This window comes from Macaca thibetana, chromosome 3 (assembly GCF_024542745.1).
Source record: "Macaca thibetana thibetana isolate TM-01 chromosome 3, ASM2454274v1, whole genome shotgun sequence".
NCBI lineage: Eukaryota > Metazoa > Chordata > Mammalia > Primates > Cercopithecidae > Macaca > Macaca thibetana.
In genome coordinates this window covers 21,694,529-21,718,906 of record NC_065580.1, presented here as the reverse complement: position 1 = coordinate 21,718,906, position 24,378 = coordinate 21,694,529, and the positions used below count along the sequence as shown (strand labels likewise).

The following is a 24,378-nucleotide window of genomic DNA, read 5'->3' as shown; positions in this document are numbered from 1 at the left end:
TAACTGTGTGGTAGAAGAGAGCTATCACTTTTGTTTGTAGAGAAGCTATGTATTCTTACAAAAGTGTAAGCTATGTAAAACCTCAACAGAATGAAAGGCATACCATGACATTAAGGTCCTGTGTCTTAGCTAATGTGTATATAAAATATATCCAGAGAATTTTTAATATTTTAGCATAATCATATACAAACTTTACATAGGTGACTGATAATTTATTATTCTGAACTAGAAAATGAGGAGGTAGGTGTACAAGCAGTAGCACAGAGGCAGAACAGAGAGTCAGGAACTTGCTCCCTCATCATGTCCACTTTATCCATCAGCCATAATAGAGCAGCCAGCACCTTAGGCTTTTTGGAGGCCATCAAAAATATTTGAGACACAAAGAAAAAAAAAATGATGTAACTAAAACAAGAAAATACCAATAATTGAATTGATAATGTGATTAAAAAGGGCTACATCACAAAGCATCACATTAATTTAATACAGTATGATATTTAACAATCAGAAAGTTTGCTATATTTAAAAGTCATCTTTAGATTAGATTTTCTCTCTTTGCAAGGATTTTTTCAGTATACTTAGTGATGAACTAAAAGTAAATTAGTTGGAGGCAAATAATTTCCAAAAGCAAAATTGCAAATAATTTCCACTCCAGAAAATGTGGGTGTGTATGTGTGTATATGGAGACATATGTATCTCCCACAAAAATAGAATTCCTGGCCCTTAGCATAGGTACCAAAGTGAATGAGGATGAGGCTATTTGATTTCCAGAGCTCCTAGTTTCTTCACTGTCTGTAATTTAGGCCATGTGCTAGGCTAGAATGGAGCAGGAAATATCAAAGAGCCTGAAGGCTACCCCCTCCACTCCTATCTCCACTCCACAAATGATGTAAAATCCCTTCCCACACAGTTCCCACACTGCTAGGAAGTGTCCACATGGGTACTAAGGCACTGCAAGGTAAAGATGAGATGTGTATTTTCTTGGTTTAACTGGCAAAAAAATAGGTTATTAATGCCTGGTTCCATACCAGGAACAAAACCGTAGAATAATCAAACAATTGCCCAGGAAGCCATTTGGATTGAAGTTAGCTACTCCTTCAAGAACGGAAGAGCTGAACTTGCCAGCTTTGATTTGCACGCCTTTCAGCTACTATTTCCAGCCGATTCAGTTCATACAACTCCAGCTTTCATTTAGGGCTGAGCTCATTGACTAAAAAAATAAAGAAGAAGTGAAAAAAAAAGAAAAGAACGAGAAAAGAAATCAAGGAAAGGCTTCATTGATTATTCAGAGTGTTGCTTTGGGAAAGAGAAAAATCTTGTTAGAAGCCTGGCAAACTTATTTCATTAGAGACCCAGTGACATCTTCCAAAACTAGAACATTACATGAGGTTAGTTTAAAACTTCAAGTGGCCTTATAGTTTGATAAGGATACCCATCCTCATCCACTCTACTACATTCTTCGCATTCGTCATACTTTTCGCAATGGTGAAAGGTTTGCTACTAAAAAGTATGCCAAAAGAAAGAAAGAAATGTGACTTATTAGAAATTAGAAATGCTAAAATCAGGGACGATGATTCTGATCACTCAATGTGTCCTCTAAAAGTCCACTTTTCTTTCCTTCTAACATGGTCATTTGGACCTCATTTTCACCGTCCTCCTTCCTCATACACATAGTCCTACTCCATCTCCTTCTACCTAATGATTCAATGCACGCAGTGTTGATAAATGAATGTGAAAATGAGCATGAGATTTTATAATGGTATGTAAGAATCGATTGCTTCCCGACCCTTCAGAAAGACCCTTCCTGGTCTTCTGAAGTTCTGCACAATCACCATGTCAAAAGAGAGGTCTTTTCTTTTCTTTTAACTTTCTTTCCTTGGAAGCATCAAATGCTCCCACTCACTGACCTATCTCTTTCTCAGAAATAATTAGCCTAAAGGCAAAACTACCATGGAAATTTATCAAAGAGTAACTAAAAGATCAAAATGGTTTGGTCCTGACAAATAAACCTCATTTAGTTCTGTGAGAAAGTGGTTAATAATACTGATTTTATTGCCATAGAGTATCTTGGTTTCAGGAAATTATTTGACAAATTCTCTGAAAATATACCATTGAGATAGTGGTGTTTTAGTTAGACAATAATATTATGAGGTACATGCACTGTTAGATGACTACATTCTGGAGAAGTCAACTTGGAGAGGTGTCTACAAGAAACTGATAGAAGATTCCCTCCTTCACCTGTTCTGTAAAGACTTAATAATTAGAATAAAAACCATCAAAAGGATTCTAGTTCAAGCAGGCACATAAAATTGGAATAAATGTGGAATTACATTGGTGAGAGAATCAATATTAACTATATTCTCAATGAAGTAAATACTGACTTGAAATAAATTAACATCTAAGAATAACTTAAAATCCTGCATTTGAATACATTTAAATCAACAACTGAAATAAATATTAGAAGGTAACTTGTTTCACATTGGTTCATAAGATACACTGAAGGTATTACTTGACTACAAGTTTTATATATATATATGGAGAGAGAGAGAGAGAGAGATGGTAAGTATACATAAAAAAGCAAAGCTAATGAGCAAATCAGTACGTTCCATTTTTGAGAAGCTCAAATTGTTAGAAAGTTCTTCCTTATAATGAGCTGGATTCTATACACTAAATTTCATTTAATTTTTCTCAGTGAGAAATGAGGTTGAATTCCTAGCAACTCATACATAGATAATAGGACACAGAATTAACTCTGATTATAATATAATGTACCTGACGTGCCTATGAAGCAGGAACTAACACTCAAATAGATTAGAGACTATTACCCCTTGCAGTTGCAAATTTTAACTGAATTTAAAGTAGTTGCTAACCTAGGTCAGGCGCAGTAGACCACGCCTGTAATCCCAGCACTTTGAGAGGCCAAGGTGGGTGGATCACTTGAGGTCAGGAGCTCGAGACCAGCCTGACCAACATGGTGAAACCCCGTCTCTACTAAAAATACAAAATTTAGACAGACATGGTGGTGTGTGCCTGTAGTCCCAGCTACTCAAGAGGCTGAGGCAGGAGAATCACTTGAACCCAGGAGGTGGAGGTTGCAGTGAACTGAGATGGCACCAGTGCACTCCAGCCTGGGCAACAGAGTGAGACTCCATCTCAAAAATAAAAATAAAGTAGTTGCTAACCTAGATCACAGTATTTCCTTTAGACCATAAAGTAACATCTTTTTTTAATTAGAGTGTAAATCCAGCAACTTCATGTATCTAGAAATACATATCATATATAATCTTCCTATCCCTGTCTCCAGTAAAGTGGCTAGGCACGTGGCAAATAGTGAATAAGTGAATGAATTTTAAAAGACTGATCAGCCAAACCCAATGAAACAATAGCATGTGGCTGATACTCTTAGAATACCAATCATTATCTTTTGAATTTTATGTATGTTCTACAATCTTAGTCATCTAGTTTTCAAGTCTGTAGGAAATAGAAGGAAGGAAAATAAATGCTACAGCCAAGTATATTGGTATCCAAAAACAGTAAAGGAAAACATGGGGAAATTATTTTTAAAACTCATATGCACCTAGTTTAGAGTCATTTAGGGTAGAGTCAAATAACTCTCAATAACTCAGTTTACCCTAATAGAAGCACCCACAGACTTCACAATATTGATATTAAGATAGATAAAGTCATTGAGGTATATTTGTAAGGCATTATGTAATCAGCAATATGGGAAAGTATTGCAATACCTTTTATAAGACTATACCTGCAAGGTTTGTGAGTTGAAAAAATTAGTACATAAAGGCATGAACCCTTAGCTCTCTAAACAAAGCCCACTCTTCATGGTTCCTTGCTCCCTCTGGCCTACTGTTTCATTACACTTTTAGAAAATCTCGACAGCAACTTATGTTACCAGCTTCCAGCAAGAGATTCTTCTTATGATCAATTCCTATTTTCACCTCAATTATCATAATACCCGAGAGGGGTAGAATAAGAACATCATATCCAACTTATGAATATGTAAACCAAATTAACACATATAAGAGTAAAACAGGAGAAAAGTGAGCCAGTCTATCCATCGAAGATAAATAATTTCTTTTTTACTTAATTATTCATTTAGACTGAAAAAATTTATAGTGTGAATGCATAATAAATACCAGGTACCAGGCTGAGTGATGCAAATGTAGAGATAAGCACCTCGATTGGGAAATATACACAAATATTTGGAAGAATAGTTTCAGAATGAGTTAAAAATCAGAAGTTACCATATATATGGTACTAAACTTTCTTCTTCAAAGCGTGTTTCCATACTTAGTTGGACTAAATAAGCCTTAACTACTGTTCAGCCCCTAAATGGTATGATTCTATCTTGCTCAATTCTGCAAAATCACTGTGAGATAAATATGGCAGGCATTGTTAATTTGCAGTTAATAGACTATAAAATTGAAGATTTAATAGATTGCATAACTTACTCCCAACCTCACAGATAGTTAATACCGAAGCCAGAAAAGAAGTTAACTTGATTTGAGTCCTAATTATTCTATTTATTATGTAAAAACTCTCATTTGTGTTTCATGAAAGTTATCATCACCTATCCCATTTTACAGATTGAAATCTTTGTGCTATGTTTACAAAGCAGCACATTGAATGAACGAGGCTTGCTCCCCCAAATGATGTGATATTTGCTGTTTGGTTAGTAAAAATGTTTCTGCTGCTTCCTTTGGCATTTCACATGCACAATTTATGAACAATTCTCTGTCACCTCCACTTATAGTGTTTCTTTCAAATAACTTCTATTTCCAGAGGACTTGTAAAAAGTAATTTAAGTGGCCCAAACCTGATCACTATGTATATTTAAAGCTTGTTGGCTATTGTTGGTATGACATGGAGTTCTTTTCTGCTTAGGGTCACCCAGGATGTGAAATAAATAAGACAAAATATGCATTTTTTTCGGATAATTTTTAAAAGGGGAGTGACCTTAAATTGGTCCTTAAACTCCTAATCCAACAACCAGAATGGTTGTTTAGTTCTGTTATATACAAGATTCTGTGGACATATAAAATATACTATATGACCCTCATTCATAAAGAACTTAAACTAAAACTTGAAGGTTTTCATGAACATGTGATAATGCCTATATTCAATATGACAAAATATTCCATATAATTAAGTCTTAAAAATACATGATGATCTCTCCTCAGTTTGAACTCTCTCACTGATTACTTGATGACAATAAAAAGATCTGATATTGTGTCAAGAAAGAATAAAGAAAAAAAAGGGCTTCCATTGTATGTGCTCCAAAATGTCTATAGTACAGTTCATTCTGAAGCCAGGGTGTGTGTGTGGGGGGGGGGGGGGGGCTGCTATTAGATGACTTATCTTCTTTAATAATGTTTTTTCCAGACTATAAAAGATATATATGATAATTACTTTCAACAGTTGAGTTCCCCTAGAAAACCAACCAAAAACATCTATTGACTAAGCAAAGCTAATTTTATTAAACCTACAGCAGCAGCAAAGAGGATAACCTTGACTACATCTTAGTGTCTCAGAAGGAATAAGTAAAAGAGGATATTTCCAGGGCTTTGGGGTCAGGTCTCAAGTGGTATAAATTGAATCTTTCAAAGCAGGGAATTGATTAGGATTCAGCGAAGTTCATATTATAATAGTTCAGTGAGGTGAAGGTCTTAAAGTGAGTCTTAATAAATGAATTGCTTAATAAACAAGCTGTTGCCCCAAATAATTTGCCCAGATGAGTTAATTGTTTGGATATATTGGCCTTCAAAAATTTTGTGATGCAACAAAGTTATGAATTGGTTATACTGCCTCATTTTCTTGGCCCAACATTTGCTAAAATAATGGGAGTAACTCAGGAGCTCTGCCTGGTCTTCATCTTAATTTTGTCCCTTGGTTATCAGCAGACATGAAACACACCTTGCCCACTCAGTTTTCTAATATGCTAAATGCAATTTGTAATTATTGTTTATGCTTTAAAGGATATTTGACCACATTCCAAGGGCCTCCAATGAAAACAGCACAGATTTTTATCATCAGATGTATTTACTGAATTTTATCTAAAGCTAAATGTGTTTTTTAAATTTAGCATTGGGACCTTAAAATCAAAGAATAAATATTTGCATAAAGATGGAAAGAAAAAAATTGCTTCTCAGCCTTTTGGCTAAGATCAAGTGTAGAGATGGAAATAAACATTTATTTAGGGGGAAGAAACCTTTTATTTGAAGTTTGAAAACTTTAGACCTATTATTCCTCAAGAAAACTGAAGTTATACATAACGTATTCATTAATAATGATATTATTATGGGAAAAGACTTTCAGTAAAAGTACAAAAAGGGCAGAATCATACCTTCTGCTGGAATGGTGGACTTAATTTTAAAATGCCAAGAGAAGAAAATACTTCAAATCAGACAATAATGAAAGCCTCCACACTGGATAATAATATAAACCTCCCCACTGAAACAATGTTAAGATTACTATTTATTTTGCACTTACATGCCGGTGCTATAGTAAGATGTGTTTATATACACACATATTCTTCTTTAATAGTCACAATCACCTTGCAAAGTAGGTAGAATTATTACCATTTACAGATGGCAAAGAGAATCAAACAGGTTCAGCATGTCACTCAACTCAGGAGAAGTGGTAAAAGCAAGATTCGAACTTGGTGTGTTTGACTTCTAAACATATTCTCTTAGGATCAATGAAAGAAAGGAACATAGCTATTGTCATGAAATTAGAGCCTTGGTATTGAAATGTGATCTCGAAGCACCCTAGCACTTTATCTTTCAAATGACTTTTACACTGGAGGGTTTCTTTTTTTATCAAAGGGAAAGAGCAGTCCTGTGAATCATTGGAAGACAGCTTTGGCTTTCAGGTATGTGTTAGGCAGAATTCAAAGATACTCCTAAGAACACACGACTTCTCTTATTGATCAAGCAGCCATGAATCCAAGTGTTGCTGTAAAGGGATTTCACAGATGACACTAAGGTTCCAAATCAGTGAACCTTAAAATAGGGATATTATCTAGGTGGCCCTGACCTAATTACATAAGGCCATAAGTCTGGGTCTTGTCATCAGAGACAGAGAAAGTCAGAAATTTCAAGTGTGAGAGGGAGCTGGCCCAAGGAAATTCTGCTGGCTTTGAGATGGAGGGATCATATGGCCAGGATGGTCTCTATGAGCTAAGTGGCCCACAGCTGACAGCAAGGAAAGAGGGACCTCATTCCTGCAACTGCAACAGACTAAATATGGTTGATGATCTGAATCAGCTTGTAAGTTTGCTCTTCCCCAAAATTTCCAGAAAGAAGCACAGTTCAACCATCATCTTGATTTCAGTTTCAAGACCCTGAGCAGAGAACTCAATCACATCATACCTGAACTTCTGATTTACGTAACTGTGAGTTAATCAATAGGAATTGTTTTAAGTCATTACATTTATAGTAATTTGTTATATGGTGTATTCGTCCATTTTCATGCTGTTGATAAAGACATACTGTAGACCAAGCAATTTACAAAACAAAGAAGTTTAATTGGACTTATAGTTCCGCATGGCTGGGGAAGCCTCACCATCATGGTGGAAGGCAAGGAGGAGCAAGTCACATCTTATATGGATGGCAGCCGCCAAAAAGAGAGAGCTTCTGCAGAGAAACTCCCCCTTTTAAAACTGCCAGATCTCGTGAGGCTTATTCACTATCATGAGAACACCATGGGAAAGACCTGCCCCCGTGATTCAATTACTTCCCACCACGTCCCTCCCACAACATGTGGGAATTCAAGATGAGATTTGGGTGGGGACACAGCCAAACCATATCATATGGCAATAAAAACAAATGGTGTTCTAAATAGGAAACAAGGGTTAACCTGTGATTGAGATTTTAATGGGTACTTCTGGTTAACTTGAAAATGAGCTTGCTTTATCTGTAAAAAAATTTAATCCATTTCCTACAAACACATTGGCAAGAAAATATCAATAGTAGTAGGTTCATCAGATTCCTCCAGTTATCTGATCATATGGAATTATAAATAAATAATGGTTATATTAATAATATGTAAGTAATGCTTTAGAGTGTACAATGTATTACCACATTTATTATATCACCTGGACCTTATTATAACCAAGTAGAGTAGACAAATTATTATCTCTTCTTATAGTGCAAGAAATAAATACATAGGACAATCGACTGACTCAAAACCAACTTGAAGAATTTGGAGGTGAGCTGGGGTGGCCAGAAGATGACATTCAAGGACTTTTGACTTCCCTCAAAACCACATTTCATTTTCAGGGCTGACTTAAAATGTTTCAGCAAAACATAGCATTATGTTCCCCTTTCCTATTCTCTTCCAATTAAAAGAAAAATAAAAAATAACATATTTTTACTTGAAATAAGTGTTTTTCCCCTACATCAAACATTTCCCTTCATCACACAATGTGGAACATTTTAAAGGTATTTTTTAAGCAATATTCAAACTGGTTTTATAAAAGTTTGAACTATGGTTTCAAAATGGTTGAAGTTGAATGACGAAAAATTGTCAATAACCAAAATGGGATTCATTAAATACATCTATAAAATGTGACTTATAGTTATGCACAAAAATTGTGATATATATTTATTCCCATGAGAAGTTGTTGATTCTGTCTGTATACTACAAACCCATTTTGTTTAAAAAAAGTACATATGTATACACACACATTCACACACACACATATGCAATACGAGCATTTTTTGAAAGAAATTATCTGTGGAATGTGGGGCATTTAAAAATTACTTTTCAAAAATTTCTACATTTTATAAATACTATATTTTATAGTATATGTTTATTTTCAGAAAAATGGCACTACAGTCATTTTCATTTCACAAAATAATTTGATTGAAACTGTGCCTCAGTCTAGTTGTATCAAAGCAACATGATTATTATTAAATATCCAACAGTCTTTATGAAAGTTGAAAATTAAATGTAGAGCAAGGCTCACATCTTCATCAAATCACTATTTGCTCACATGAAGGCAGCTGGGCACCTGTAACTCACAGGCTGGGCATCTACAGCTTTAGTGACCACTGCCTACAGGTCTCTCATTGTCCTTGACCACCAGTTTTGACTTGAGTATCAAGTGCCAGTTGACATCCCCAACGGCATCCCAGATCTAGTCAGACACTCAGAGTACCCGAGTGAGCCTGAGGGAACATTTATGTCCTCTGACATAAGTGCTGACTCCATTTTTTCAAAGCTCCTACTGAAGTAAGTTGAGGGAAATTGTCTTACTTTACTTCTCCTTCATATACTATGAAAATGCCATACTCTGAATTGAGTGTCCCATCTGAATTGTTGAAACATAAATTTCTAGCCAGAGGCAGTGCAATTAGAATGACTGCGGGTTCTTTCGACATACTTGAGAAGTAGGTGTAACTTGGCCAGGGTTTCAACCACTCACCCTTATTGGAATTAGATTCTTTGGCATCCCCCTCTAGTAACCCAATGGCATTTAGTCTCTGTGTTCCCTTGTGTCTGCAGAATAAAACTAGGATTCTGATAAAGTGTGAGAAACCATCAGTCTTTGCCTGCTCTGAACCAACAAAAGTGCACATGAATTTTGCTACTTTATTACTTTATGTTCATTGCTACTCATGTAAAACATGGCCATGCCTTGTTATTGGTGGGGGATTGGTTCCAGGACCCCTGTGGAAACCAAAATCTGTGAATGTTCAAGTCCCTGATATAAACCAGTATAGTATTTGCATATAACCTACACACATCGTCTGCATACTTTAATCATTTCTAGATTATTTATAATACTGATGTGATTTGGCTCTGTGTCCCCACACAAATCTCACCTTGAATTGCAGTAATTTCCATGTCATGGGAGGGACCTGGTGGGAGGTAAGTGAATCATGGGGGCGGGTTTTTCCTGTGCTGTTCTCATGGTAGTGAATAAGTCTCACAAGATCTGATAGTTTGAAAAGGAGAGTTCCCCTGCATATGCCCTCTTGCCTGCCATCATGTAAGGTGTCCCTTTGCTCTTCTTTCATCTTCTGCCATAATTTTGAGGCCTCCCCAGCCATGTGGAACTGTGAGTCCATTAAACCTCTTTCCTTTATAAATTACCCAGTATCAGGTAAGTCTTTATTAGCAGCATGAGAACAGACTAATACAAATGCCTAAAACAATGTGAATCCTATGTAAATGGCTGCTATACTGTATTGTTTAGGGAATAATGACAAGAACAAAAGTCTGTACATGTTCAGTACAGATGCAACCATCTATTTTTCTCTCCTGAATATTTTCAATTCAGGGTTGGCTGAATCCACACATGTGGAACCCACAGTCAGGGAGGGCTGACTGTATTCCATTTAGAGTCAAGTGGGTGGGTGAGTTTTGGCATGTTGGTGGGGTCATTTTCCAAAAGGAAAAAAAGTAATCAAAATGTGGAATAACACAATATTTTAAAAACTTGAAAAAGAAAATAACTGAATCTTTATTCTTAACACCCTACCAAAATTGTTTTAATTTCTAATTACCTTCTATCCTTTACCCACATGCATATTCATTCTTTTTTACATAGTTGCCATCTCATGACACTTACCATTTTGCATTCTTCTCAAAATGTAACAAGCCATAAGGCTTTCCTCTCCTCGAACCACTCCTGGTCTTCTAAATGGGTTAACATAAACTGGGTCTTGTGATGGAGCTGAACAGCTGAATTGGCTTAGACCTAAAACTGCTAAATGGTAAAGGTGAGAGACGAAAGAGAAAAGGTAGAATCCATAAACAGATGGAGTGGAACTAGCTCCTACTTCCTGACTCGCTCCTACTTCCTGACTGATGGGATGAGACACAGGTGATTGAAGCTAGTGTGTGTGCAGAGGGGGCAGCCATCTTTCCACCTCCCAGGCAGTATAACTATACTGAGGATGAATTTAAAAAGCGAACACTCCTAAATACCTTTAGAAGTTATTCCTCATATGATTGATAAAGTTTCTGGGCTAGCATACTTGAAATGCTAGTAATTAGAGTGGAGTTACTTGTGCAGGGTGCTGAGGATGACAGAAATATTTTATCTTCGAATGTGAAGCTGTGGATGATTCTACCATACTCAGCATCATAAAGATGGCAAACTCATGTCCTGACTTTACGTTTTTTAAAAATAGACTTTATTTCTAGCACAGTTTTAGGTTCACTGCAAAACAGAGTGGGAAATAGAGATTTCCTGTATACTCCCTGCCCCCGCACATGCGTAACCTCCCCCATGATCAGCATCTCCCACCAGAGTGGTACATATGTTATAATTAATGAACTTTCCTTGACACATCATCACTCAAAGTCTGCATTTACATGAGGGTTCATTCTTGGTGTCATACATTCTATGGATTTGGACAAATGTAGAATGTATCCACCATTATAGCATCATACAGAGACGTTCCACTGCCCTAAAGACTCTCTGTGCTATGACCTCCCTTTTTAAACAGAATGATTTAAAATTGAAGGAAAAAAAAGTTTTGATATATCACGCAAGCAAAAAATGTTAATGGAGAATTACAATTATATCTTCAGTTTGTTCTTATACATGTATTTGCAGAGTTTCACCATCGTTTCCCCCTTTTATTTTACTTCCTAGAAAGGAATAATACTCATTCAGGCAAAAATTTAGATATATAAAAGCGTCCATATTTTAGACCTTAGTTGCAAACTGATTTCTTTTTATTATTGTTGTATTTTTTGTGGCTTAGCTGGACGGGGAGTTCTTCCTTCTAGCCATAGCTCGGATGTTGAATACAGTCTGCTTAGGTCCTTAGTAGGGCTGGTGATGGCCCATGAAGTGCCCTTGAACAAAATTTCAGAAGGCACCTCTTCCTCCAGGTGAACACAAGCCCGCGGAGGAGTACACTGGGTATCATACAGAGAAGATCTCTCAACTCTCTCTCTGGCTTGGGCAGCCTTGTGCAGAGCACAATTTGTATCACGATGGACAATAGCCTTGGTCCTGACATTTAAGTTTCCTTTTTAAATTTAGACTCTGTCTGCTTTGCTTGGCAGTCAAGTATCTAGTCAGAAGCCAAATTAGAATCACCCACTCCCTACCAGGCCATCTCATGCCCTACCAAGAGAGTCTGGCTTGTTAGCAAGTTTCTCTGCCATCCACCTCAGCTACCAGAAAACAGGCCAAGTTGCAGTTACTGAAAAGCCCAGTTATGTCGTGTCTTGAGCTCCTCTCAGTGCTTCTAGCTATGTATTCTTGTGGCATGTGTATTTGTACATTTGGAGGAATATGTGGAAGGCAAATAAAGATGTATACCATTTCCATTAGCCAAATTATTTGAAATAGTAATAAAGATGGCTGTTTTAAGTGGGTCTGGGATTAGGTATGGGCATCAGATATCACTGCTGTTTTGTTTTGTTTTACTTTTTTTTATATAAAGTGACTCACAGAACTTTAAGTTGGAACTCATGCCTTCAGAGAATTTGGCAAACAATAAAAGAGAAATAAAATAACTTGCCCTGGGTCACCCATCTGGTGATTGATGTTGATGACAGAGTCAGTCTTGTATCCCAACAATCTAGATCTCTCCTGTCTAACACAGTAGTCACTAGCCACTTGTGGCTATTAATCCCACGAAATGTAAGTAGTCAGACTGGAAATGTACTATAAGTGTGAAATATACATCAGATTTTAGAGACTCTGTGAACAAAACAAGAATGTGAAAATATCTCAAATATACTTATTCATTCAATCAGTCATTACACATAGAACAATGAGTAACACAGGCTCAGTCCTGACTTTTGTGGAGCTTAAAGTATAGTAGATATTATTCAAAATGTTCTTTTTTATTGCTTGGACTTTCATATGAATATTTTGATTATCTGCCTGATATTCTCAAAGCAGACACCATCATAGCTCTACTGAAATATCGAGGACTGGGATGTGAGCTAGGAGCGCCTTACCAATTGCTGCCTGGCCAAGATGCAATTTCTCTTCTGTTCTAGAGCCTCATTTTTAAATCAAATAGGCATTAGTCTCATGTGACTGGTGAATATTTAAAACGTGGCTAGTCCGAATGGAGACATGGTGTAAGTGTAAAATACACACTGAATTTCAAAAGCAGTATAAAAAAATGAATATAAACTATATCATTCACAAGTTTATATTGATTTAGACAGTAAAATAATATTTGTATATATTGGATTAAATAAAATATATTATTAGAATTAACTTCATCTGTTTATTTTTCCTTTTTTACGTGGTTATAAAAAATTAACATTATGCCTGTGGCTCACATTATATTTGTATTGGCCAGTACTTCATATACTAATTTTTTCCACTTCACCAGTGTTAAATGGAGCTCTGCCCTGCAGAAAGCTGTGGAGCAAACTGATGAAGAAACTTGAACCTAGCTAGAGAACTGTCAGCTGCCTCAGCCCCTGCTCCCACCTCTTCTGCTTGAAAAGAAGCAGAAAAGAAAGGTCACTTGAAGGGTCACTAGTACCTTGAGTGATTAGTGAACAAGATTCAAAAGCCCAGGTAGCATGATGCCACGGAGAGGCAGTAGAGTTTAATTGGAAATCTCATTCCTCTGATCTCAGAGTTCTTTCTCACTTACTTAATGAAAATTCCAAAGCAAATCATCAGATCTTGCTGAATCTCCCTCTCTTTAAGTATAAGTATTAAAAGAATCTGTCCTCTCCATTTCAGATAGAATTATAGCAAGTGAGATAAATGTCTGTGAAATTATCTGATAAGCTGTAAACCATATTGCCATTATCATCATTTGTAATAATCATGATAATAAATATTTCAGTAAGCAATCAAGAAAAACTGTGAGAGGTAAAAGATTAAAATACCATACTCCTGGGGAAATTCCAAAACCAAGAAAAATTCAAGTAGACATGTTAAAATACTAATGTATAAATAGAAAGGTTGACAAAGGAAGAAGAGAGTTAAGGGAATGGGGAACTAGAGTGAAGACAGGAGAAAGAGTAGAGACAACTTGGTTTTGGAGCTCACATCTCTACCAATTGCCAGATGCCAGGAGATCACTTTGATATTATCTGCCTTTCCAATGAGTATTCTCTTCTAGGTTCTATTAAAAAACTACTGATTAAAAATAAAACCCTCACCCTATTTATATTGCGGCCAATTGTTTGGGGATTTCTGTGGTGGCAGGGGGGGGAGAGTAGAACTCTGATTTCACACTGCATAAGTTGAAGCTTATTGAAACAGAGGGGACTCTGTACAATTTCTGGCTTAGCAATACCAGGCACCACACCACTTAGGCCATAATTGCACACTAGTGAAACACAGAGGCTCCATTATTTTTCTGAGGATCGGAGCTGATCCTAACATTCCTGGCTCTCCACCAAACCCCCCAAATTGAAGCAGATTGGATGGCCTAAGAAGTCCTATGTAGATGTAGGTTATGCTTGTAGTTGTCTGGGAAGTTTGTTATAGTGTGGAAAGTTGAGCTATTTTATGCTTACTTGAATGCACAAAAGATTCAAAAAGTATTCCAAATCAGAGCTAATTTAAATCAGCAAATACATTTTCCAGTGTGCATGGCAAAGAGCTTGATGCCACAGAGAAATTCATAAAATGGAAAGAAACAGACTTTGCCCAAAGAAACTTGCATAAGATATGGACAGACAAAATAATGTTGACGAAAATACTTTTAAAAATAAGACATGTTATAAAATTGTACATGATCATTTTTTTCCAAAAAATCTGTACCATCATTTTGCTCACATAAGCATAGTTAAATTTGGTTTGGGTATAGTCTGTGGGATAAAGGGGCATAGGCCATTACATATGTGGAGGTGGGGAAGCCACCATGGATATCTAAGACACTGTGAGTAAACCTGTCTAAATAGAATAGAAGTTTTACATAGCAGCACTGGAAGAAGAGTCCCAGCAAGAGGCAGATGGCATACTCAAGTGGATGCATTGAGGCTAATTTCATGAATGCATTATTTAAAATTGCATGAGCTGAGTTAAGGAACACCAAGGAGAGACTGTTGGAACATACTTAGTTGAGCAACAAAAAAAAGATTTACCACCTTTAGATCTGAGGTGGAAACTAGAAGGGGTCATTGTCAGAATCTACAGAGAGAAGGAGAAAGCAGCCTGAGGAACAACCTCTAAATACACACAACAACAACAAAAAAGCAGGCAGTGAGGGAGAGAAATAAATAGCCCAGGCGCATTCTTATCCAACACTTTGAATTCCCAACAGTTCCTCCATTGGCCAAGGCAAAGCAGAAGCCAGATGGCAAATGAATCTATTGATTTTTTCCATGAAGGTCAGCCTCCTGATAGAGCAGAAAAAAGGTGGTAGGAGAGTAGAGCTGGAGGTGCAAATAGAAGATATCCAGAAGAGCTGATATTTAGATCAAGAGGATATCTAAGGGGCTAGAAGCTTTCCCATGGTGGGCAGGAATGGGGAATGTTTACAGGCGTTGTTTACTGTCTGCACCCACAAACCCTGTCACGAGCTTGCTCCACGTCTATCTCTAATTGTTCACGTGTCAGAAATAGCTCACTCTGCAAGAACAGGGACCAGAAGCTTTCCTACTGAGTTCCAACATAAAGTACCTGGGTCAAGGATTAAGGAGCAAGAATTGATAAAACATAGATCCACACGCAACTTTAAGAGCCTGTAAGGATTCTTAAGTATAAAAATATCATTGTTTCTAATCTTGAATTTTTGACAGTCCTGAGGTTTGTGTTAATCCAAATTTTGATTAAATTTTGATTGAACTAATCCTCAACTCTGTATTCATTAGTTCAGTAAATATGCTTTAGATTTTCTTTTTCTTTTAACTTAGCCAAATATTGACCTGAAACTGTCCAAAAGTTTACTGAGTTTCTGATTAAATATTAAACAGGGGCCAGGCGCGGTGGCTCACGCCTGTAATCCCAGCACTTTGGGAGGCTAAGGCGGGCAGATCACGAGGTCAGGAGATCGAGACCATCCTGGCTAACATGGTGAAACCCTGTCTCTACTAAAAATACGAAAAATTAGCTGGGCTTTGTGGCGGGCGCCTGTAGTTCCAGCTACTCGGGAGGCTGAGGCAGGAGAATGGTGTGAACCTGGGAGGCGGAGGTTGCAGTGAACAGAGATCGTGCCACTGCACTCCAGCCTGGGCAACAGAGTGAGACTCCATCTCAAAAAATATATATATAGATAGATAGATAGATAGATAGATAGATAGATAGATAGATATAAAAAACAGAAAAATGACTCCAAGCTATTTAATATAGTAGCTTCTCTAATGTGGAAATTTATGATTTTTTTCAAATTTTCTAATCCTTCCACAGGTTTTAACATAAAAATAACTGAAGTGTTATAGACCTCTTATAATTCATGTTAAAAAATGCATGGGCACTGGGTGGCTGGTCACTGAGACACAGCGAGATCTGGTCAAAATTCTGTGCACAGTCTTGGTGGCTCAGCACACCGTATTGAGGACAGATTGTTTCCATAGAGGCTCTACTTTATTCCTAGCTCTGTTGCCTATAATTATTGTAAAGCAGGACTATTTCCTGCCTTCCTGCCCAAAATAGCAGGAAGCATCCAACTCTGTCAACTCCCTTTGCTCTTGGCACCACCTCTCTGCAGGGGTTAGGGTTTCCTGCCAGGAATTTCAAAAAAAGTAACTCTGTTTTGGTTTCTTATCCAAAATTCAGCTTGCAAGCAAAGAAATGGAGCAAGATCTATAATACAGTCAGGGATTCGGAGAAATTACATGGCTTTTGGCCTGGTTAATAGCACCAAGCTGGGGTTAGACTCATTGTGAGAATCAGTTCCAGGTAAGACTTGATGAGCTTTGGAGTAATTGAAGCAATTGAACACTCTAAAGAGTGTTTTATTAAGTACCGATAGCAAAGAAAACATTCATTACCCGTGGGGTTTAATGAAAAATTGCACTGAGCATTCCTACATACTTCCTCTATGGACCCATGCTATGTCTCCGCAGGCACATCGTATTCACAGCCAGAATACTGTTCATCGCTAATATGACTAGCCCTACCTCCAACCTTTGCTAGCTCCCGAGGCCACGTCCTTTAGGCATCTGGTGCCTAAAATGAATGTCGTCTAACTACAACAAAGCTCTCAACTATCATAGCTAACATTAACTGCATTTTGTTGTTATTGATGGTGGTGGTTATTCTCTTTGGCTCTAGGCATAACACTAAATGTTTTTATATGCTTGTATCTCAGCTAAGTTTACCATAGCTCCATTAGGGGATGACTGTTAGTCCCCATTTTACAAATGGGGAAACTGAGTTTTAGAAAGATCCAGTCATTAGACCAGGTTCATAAGGAACAGAGCTAGGGCTTGAAGTAGGCAGTGCTGCACTCCTCACCATAGGGTCCCCATGGTACGCTCCTCTGAGAACATTTAATGGCACAGCGCAGAATAAAAAGAAGCCTTCCTGACGACCCCACCAAATATGAGGGGCAGTTATTTCCAAAGAGGAGACAGAAAGTGCTGATATCACAAAAAACCATGCTCTGGTATGAAAGACACACTTCCATCAAATGTACAAGCTTTAACCTTCAAGAGAGACTGTTCCCTGACTCCTCGCCCCTGTGCCTACCCTTGTGAAAGAGACAAACATCTTTGTCTCTTCTGATTGTACACGCCCAGTTTTTGTTACTGTGCTTAAGAATCAACTCTGAAAAATTCAGATCTGACTCTTTTGCCAGAGACCCTGTCCTGACCCTAGAATCATGGTAGCCTCCAAGTAAGCGGCATCACTCACTTAAAAGGCCAGGGAAGACCCAAATCATCATACATGCCAAATACTCAAAAGTCTCCTTCATTGGGTCTAGATTTAAAATTCTTTCATGGAGAACCCATGGCCTTTCATCCTAAGTCTTTGGGCTAAGCACATGAGGAAGAAAAGCCCAAGATGAAGTGGCTGCCCTCCATGAGAGCAATGTCACTTCTCTCTTTGCAACACTAATCTCTCTTTCTTAATGGGTAGATAGATGACAAGTAGATGAACAGGTAGATGGATAGAACATTGGTATTACATTAAAATTCACAATTTGAACATTTTTGTATCTTTTACCCCATTTGACTCAGAATTTTGTGACCATCAGAGTGGCCTTAGGGCCTAAGGCACAGGTGGCTGATTCTAGCAGCATAATATGAGAAGCAAAGAAATTCATCAGGTATTTCAAATGAACTTGATTTTCTCTTAGTTCTTCATGCATTCATTCTTATGGATATTTATGAAGTGTTTTGTAGGTGTCAGCCCAGGTGCTAGGGACCAGAGACAGGGCAAAACACAGGGCAGTACCTGCCCTCAAAGATCACAGCCTGGTAGAAGAAACTGACAAACAAGCTGACAGTAACAGAGAGGATATTGGGGCATTGTGGAAAGAGACAGGAGCAAGAACCTAACTCTTCCTTGGGAGGCAGGGGTGAGTTAGGGAGTTTTTCAGAGACAGTAAAGCCTGCCAAACCTGGAAGATATGAGCAGATATTAGCGAGTTTGATAGCAGAGACAAAGAGGTGCTTGGAACTGGCAGACCTACTCGGCACAGTGGGCCTCCCAAACAATATGGGGGTTTGCAGAACACACTTCCCTAGTAACAACACAAAGGCATATCTTCTCTGTGTCTCAAATTCTCTTCACAGAGCTTTGATTTTCCCCTGCCTCCACCCTGCTTCAGCCCGAAAGAATCATTAACTCCAATTTCTGAGTATTACCTTGCAATCAGCTGAAGTTTCCGTTTTCAAAATCTCATTCTGAACATCGCACAAAGTTCATTTAACTTACTCTTGCCATCTTATTGGGGATCAGCTCCTTTATGTTTTCATCCTTCCACCTATACCTTAAGCTGAATTCTCATTCATTCCCCATTCTTAATGCTGTCCAAACAGCCTCTTAAAGGATAGTTTGGGTAATTACAAAGAAGTCAGGCCTAGGTTCCAGGGATAAAATGTATAAAGGGTATAGTACAGTATTTAGTAAAACGTAGCTTCTGCTAACAACATCCTTACATGACTAGAGTCTCCTAAACAATTTGCAATATGTGTCAGAGTGCAAAATAAAATAGGCAATGTGGGGAATAGAGCTGCATGAGAAACTAAAGCAGGACTATAGGGAAAGATTGGTATGGGGAGAATGCAGGAAAGAGATGGCCCTAAGTGGCCATGAGCAACCCAAGGGCAGTGTAAAGACCACCGGAGATGGCAGACAGGGTAGGCTGCTCATAGCATCTTTACCGTAAATGCTCACAAATCCATCAGGAAGGAGACAGCAGTGAGAGCTGTCATCGTGAACAACTATGACAGGTGAACCAGTTCATGTAAAGATTGGACTAGATGTTTTAAGAGATAGGAATAATGAATGATATTGGTCAATTCAGATAGTGTAGTAACAACTCAAAGAGTCCATCACTTTGCCTTGGATGCCAAGACAAGCTGAGAAATTGTATATATTAAGTCAAAAAAATGTATAGCAAGCCTAACCAGTGCAGAACACCATGCAGAACAGAAGCTTAAATGTTGGATTCCCATGGAAAGTACCAATGAGCTCCTTTATAGACACAGAATGAGCAGGACTCTGGGAACTTAGATTAAAACAAACAAACAAAAAAATCAAACATGCTAACAGTTTGCTTGTTCTTTGAACTCAGTAGTGAAAGCATGTTTTATCCTGTTTTGTTCGCTTTTTAATTAATGTAAAAATTTTAAAATGTATCTTGGCATTTGAAGACTAAGATCTAGCTAGGTAGAGGTAACAGTGAATCTCTTTACTCTTGTGTGTCAAAAATTCAGGATAGTAATTAAAATGTTAGTATATGTTCCTTAAGACTTCTAGTAACTGACTATTTTTGTTATTGTTTTTTCAACATTAAATCTTAAAAGCATTCTTTTCAAGAAATCAATAGCGTTAACAGTTATTTCTGTATAAAGTAAAAATTATCTGGAGATTTAAAAGAAATCAGTTAAGTAAAGAAAGAAAGTAAACCCTAATAAGTCACTTTATTTATATACTAATTTATGGCTTAAAAAGAAGTTGTGCTTATTATCATATTTGATCCCAACCATTTTGTGAAGCACACAGGACAGCTTGTATTATCCCCATCTTCCACACATGAAACCTAATCCTCAGAGCAGCTAAATGCCATCAAGATTTCGACACAGCTAGTAAGAAAAAAACCAGAGGCAACGTACCATGTCCTCTAAGTTCTAGTGGCCAAATTGCATGAACCTTGTCAGTATGGTAACATAATATTTAACTATTGGTAAAAGGAAGAATGTGGTTGCTTTTAAAATAAAAATAAGCAACAATCAGATTTTAGCAATCAGCCAAAATTCAATGAAAAAAAAATCAGAAGGATAAATTAGACAAAGCAATGAAGAAAAGAATTCGGAAATGGATGCAAAAGAATTGGGTTTATTGCCAACTTATATCAAATATCACAAGGAGTCTTATGAAACTATCAGTGCCCTCCTCTCCTCTCTACTCTCCTGGTATGTTTTCCAGGTTAATATTTTGATAAGGAATGTCAGAAGTTGTCCAATATTGTTAGTGCTGTTATTGTAGTGAAATTTTGTTAAGAACAATGTAATAGTGAACTCCATCTTATATTTATCTGCTGCTTTTATAATTCTAAGGCATTTACATTTGAATTGTCTCATTTTCTTGTGTAGGGGGGTAACTGGAACATATAGGATGTGCCATTTAATGGTAGGACACCGTGGCATAAATAGCTCAAAATAACTCAAAAGTCTATCAGTTCAGCTCTGCTTTCCCTGTTCTCAATGTAAGCTGTATGCAATTTAGTTCCTTCATCAAACAATAACTATTACTTGTATGGTCTCAAAAAGAAAGCACTTGATGTTCATGTTTATTCATTGTATAGTATTTATTGTAATCATATCAATAAGGCACTGTTTCCATAGGCCAGCTGCATGAGACATGAAAATGTTTTGTTTTATAACATTCTCACTGTACTTTTCGTTGTTGTCATAATGGAATTTTATTGTATATGGCTCTGAATTCCACTATGTGTTTCAGACTTGAAGACTTTACTTGCAAGATTTATTCCCTGTAACAGCAGTTTACAAATAAGCTTCACATCTGAATCACCAGTTATGAGACCCAGCAAGAAAAAATTTATTTCCTAGGTAATTCTGATGAGCCATACAATTTGAAAAGAATTCTTCTATGTAATATCCTTTTATTTTATTGTAGACTCAGGTTGAATCATTATATTTTGGGATTCAGTCAGATTATAATTATTATTATAATGGACTCCTTTCCCCCAGACAAAACTAGAAGGCTGATCACATGAGACTTCTCTTAGTATGACTCTCAATTTGCATTGAGATTATTTGAAATAAACCAAGTACTATCCTAGCATATAAAAGTACTTAAGATATTAAAAAAAAACATAAATTTTATCTGCTCATCATTTACCATTTCTACACACAGTTATTAAACAATGTAGATGTCTGTGTTATTGGCATAAAGATAAATAAAATGGAAAGTAACCCCTTAAAAAGTCAGTAGGAAAATCATAATTTGATTCTGATGTTAATCCAATTCTCATCAAAATTATATTTAGTGTGTTAAACAGCACAAATGAGTTTGAAAAAGCAAACAAATTTCATTTGTTGACTATTTCTATAGAATTTCTTGCAGTTTAACTATGAGACAACCACTAAGAAATTGAATCAGCTAAGCTTAAGTTCATATATAATGCCCAAAAGGATACTAACAGCCTCTTCAGTACTGGTCTTGCAAAGTCTGTAAGAAGCAACAATAAATTGCGTATGTTGCATTCCCCCCAACACAAAAAAAGATTTTATGTTGCACAATAGTTTGCCACATAATTAAATTGTTTTAAATAAAGTTGTGTATAAGGTGGGAAAGCTGTAATCTTCTGTACCTAGACTGCACAATGTACTTCCAAGTCCAACACTTGGGAAGATACGCAGCATGGTTCAAAGAATAATGACTCCCATACGGAGTTACCAAACACTATCTTAAAAAACACTGCAAATATTGTTAACTGACCCCAAGATTTGCATTATTCTCCCTTCCTCTGATCTTTCCCTTCTTTTTTCTCCTCCTTCCCTTTGCTTTGAGCCTCCTGACAGCCAAGTACTTGCACAGTTACTTTGGGTTACAATATGTTATCCACAGTGGAAATCAGAAACTTTAATTCAAAAGGTGGCCACTCTTGACCTCTGACCCTGGTGCCTCCCACCCTGCTGCTCTCTTCCACTTTCTGTCTCCATGGAACTGAATAGCCAAGTGGAAAAATGGGAGCAGGCAAAGTCTACGCTATTCATAGACCATCCCGCTCCCCTTCCCCATCAAAAAAAGAGAGAGAAAAAGATGAATGAAACTCATTCATCAATAAGCAGGAGATGAAGAAGAAAGCTTTATTGCCTAAAAAGAAAACTAAAAAACAGGGAGGGCAAAAGAGAAGGAATGCCAAGGAAAGACATGGAGAGAAGTAAGGAAGTTCATGTGGAATGCAAGCTGCGAGTTCTCAAAAATAAAAACTCTGAAGATGAAAAGCAGCATAGCACATCTCTCCAAACTGAGGGGTTAATAGTTGCAAAAATGAATGCCTACTACCTGTTTTACATCTTCTTAAAACAAAGGCATGCATCTAGAGGAGAAGCAAAAGGAAAAGCCACAGAACCTCGGAGTTTGTCTTCTTAAAGCATCCTGGTGGCACTGTTTGGGAGCTGACAGAAAAAAGACATTTGCTAAGAGTTGGGAACTGAAGACTCCCATAAAGTTCAACACTGATCTAAAGGAAATTATTTTACATATCAGAGAGAAAGTTATAGTGGCTATATTATTTAGACTACTCATGCAATTAGTCTGTATTTTAACAAGCATGGTTGAGCAATTCGATGTGCTCAGAACCAAACCACAACATAAGAAAGTGACGCAAATCAGACAGGCCAATGTCCTCACTTTCAGCCAACTTGATAACAACACAGAAGCTGACATACACAGAGTATATCCTCTCGGTTTGAGAATGTTAGAGCTTAAAATATAAAAATCAGCACTAAATTCAGATCAACCTCAAAACTAAGTAGAGCTCAATAATTCTGTAGCATTCACCATCTTCCCCCTCCACAAGATGAAAATGTTCTTTAACCTATTAATCATATCTGAAATCCTGTTTTGTTTTTATCATATGAATGCTGGCTCTGAGATTAGTACACCAAAGCATTTTCATTCCATACGAATCAGAGTAACTACCACATGCTTCAGATCAAATACGGTGGGGCAAGACGCTGTTTCTATCACATTTCAGACTATTCTCCTTTTACCAAAAGGACATCACCTACACCATTAGAGCTGGATAAAGATTGTTCTTGCAGCAAATAAAGTTCTCCTACTTCTTCAGTGACATATTCCAGCTACTTTCAAATAGATTTTTTAAGTATTTCATCAGGATATGTGACATTAGTCCTAAATAGCTTTTTGCATTGTTCCTCTTATTTCATCTGTACTGACACTCTCTGACTATATTTTCTAAGAATGTCAGATTTCAAGAATATAAGAATATGCATGAAGAAGATGATGTATTATGATTGGAAAAAGATAAAGAGGCTGACAGTCAAATTGGCAAATTCAAATGAGCTCAAATCAAATGGCAGCCTTATGGACTTCAAGTATACAGAGTTACCACCACCTGGAGCAGGGAACTTCAGCATCTCCAAAAATTCCAAAATAGGACATAGAAATAAGTGTGAAAGAATTCCTAATAGAAGAATCAGAGATTCTATCCATTGTCACTGTAATAAGAAGGAAACTGGAGATGAATCTGTAGCAAATACTCTCTTGTGAGTGCCCACTCCCTGCACTGCTTCCTCACCTCCTCCCCGTATAATTCTACAGATTCTCATGAAAAGAACCCAAAAAGGGACTAGAATGCAGAGGCAAAGTGGATTTAACTCATTTTGGGCCACTGCCAGATTCTCATTAGGTCCTGGACATGTGAGCCAATGCTGATTTCCATGGCTGATCTATCCTGAATCTGCCCTTCCTGAAACACTAGCCTTTGTCCTTCCAGTCGCCCTCTTTAAATGGGGATTTGGGTGAGAGCAATACCAAGGGGACTGTCATTATTCACCCATTATTATGAAATTGATGGGCTCTAAGTCTCTCTAGCTGAAAGCTCTGACAGGGTGAGATCACATTGGATTGCAGAATCATTGCTTTCCCTGGTAAATCGGGTTACAAATGAGAATGAGAGTTGGGAGGGAGGGTAGAAAGAAGGATAAAGGAAGAGTGTTTTTCCTCAAATTCACCTCACTTCATGCTGGAGTGAGAGGCCATCCATACTCACGAAAGGCTAATTATATAAATCAAATGCCCTGGCTGAG

General features: G+C 37.3%; 1 protein-coding gene and 1 non-coding gene across 3 annotated transcripts in view; one reads left to right on the top strand and one right to left on the bottom strand.

Annotated features, from left to right (window-relative positions):
* PTN (pleiotrophin) overlaps positions 1 to 24,378 on the bottom strand; it is a 111,720-nt gene that overhangs the window by 50,659 nt on the left and 36,683 nt on the right. The gene's annotated exons all lie outside the window — the stretch shown is intronic.
* LOC126951817 (small nucleolar RNA SNORD81) lies at positions 5,167 to 5,244 on the top strand. Its single transcript, XR_007724665.1, has one exon. It is a non-coding gene; the product is annotated as a small nucleolar RNA SNORD81 (small nucleolar RNA).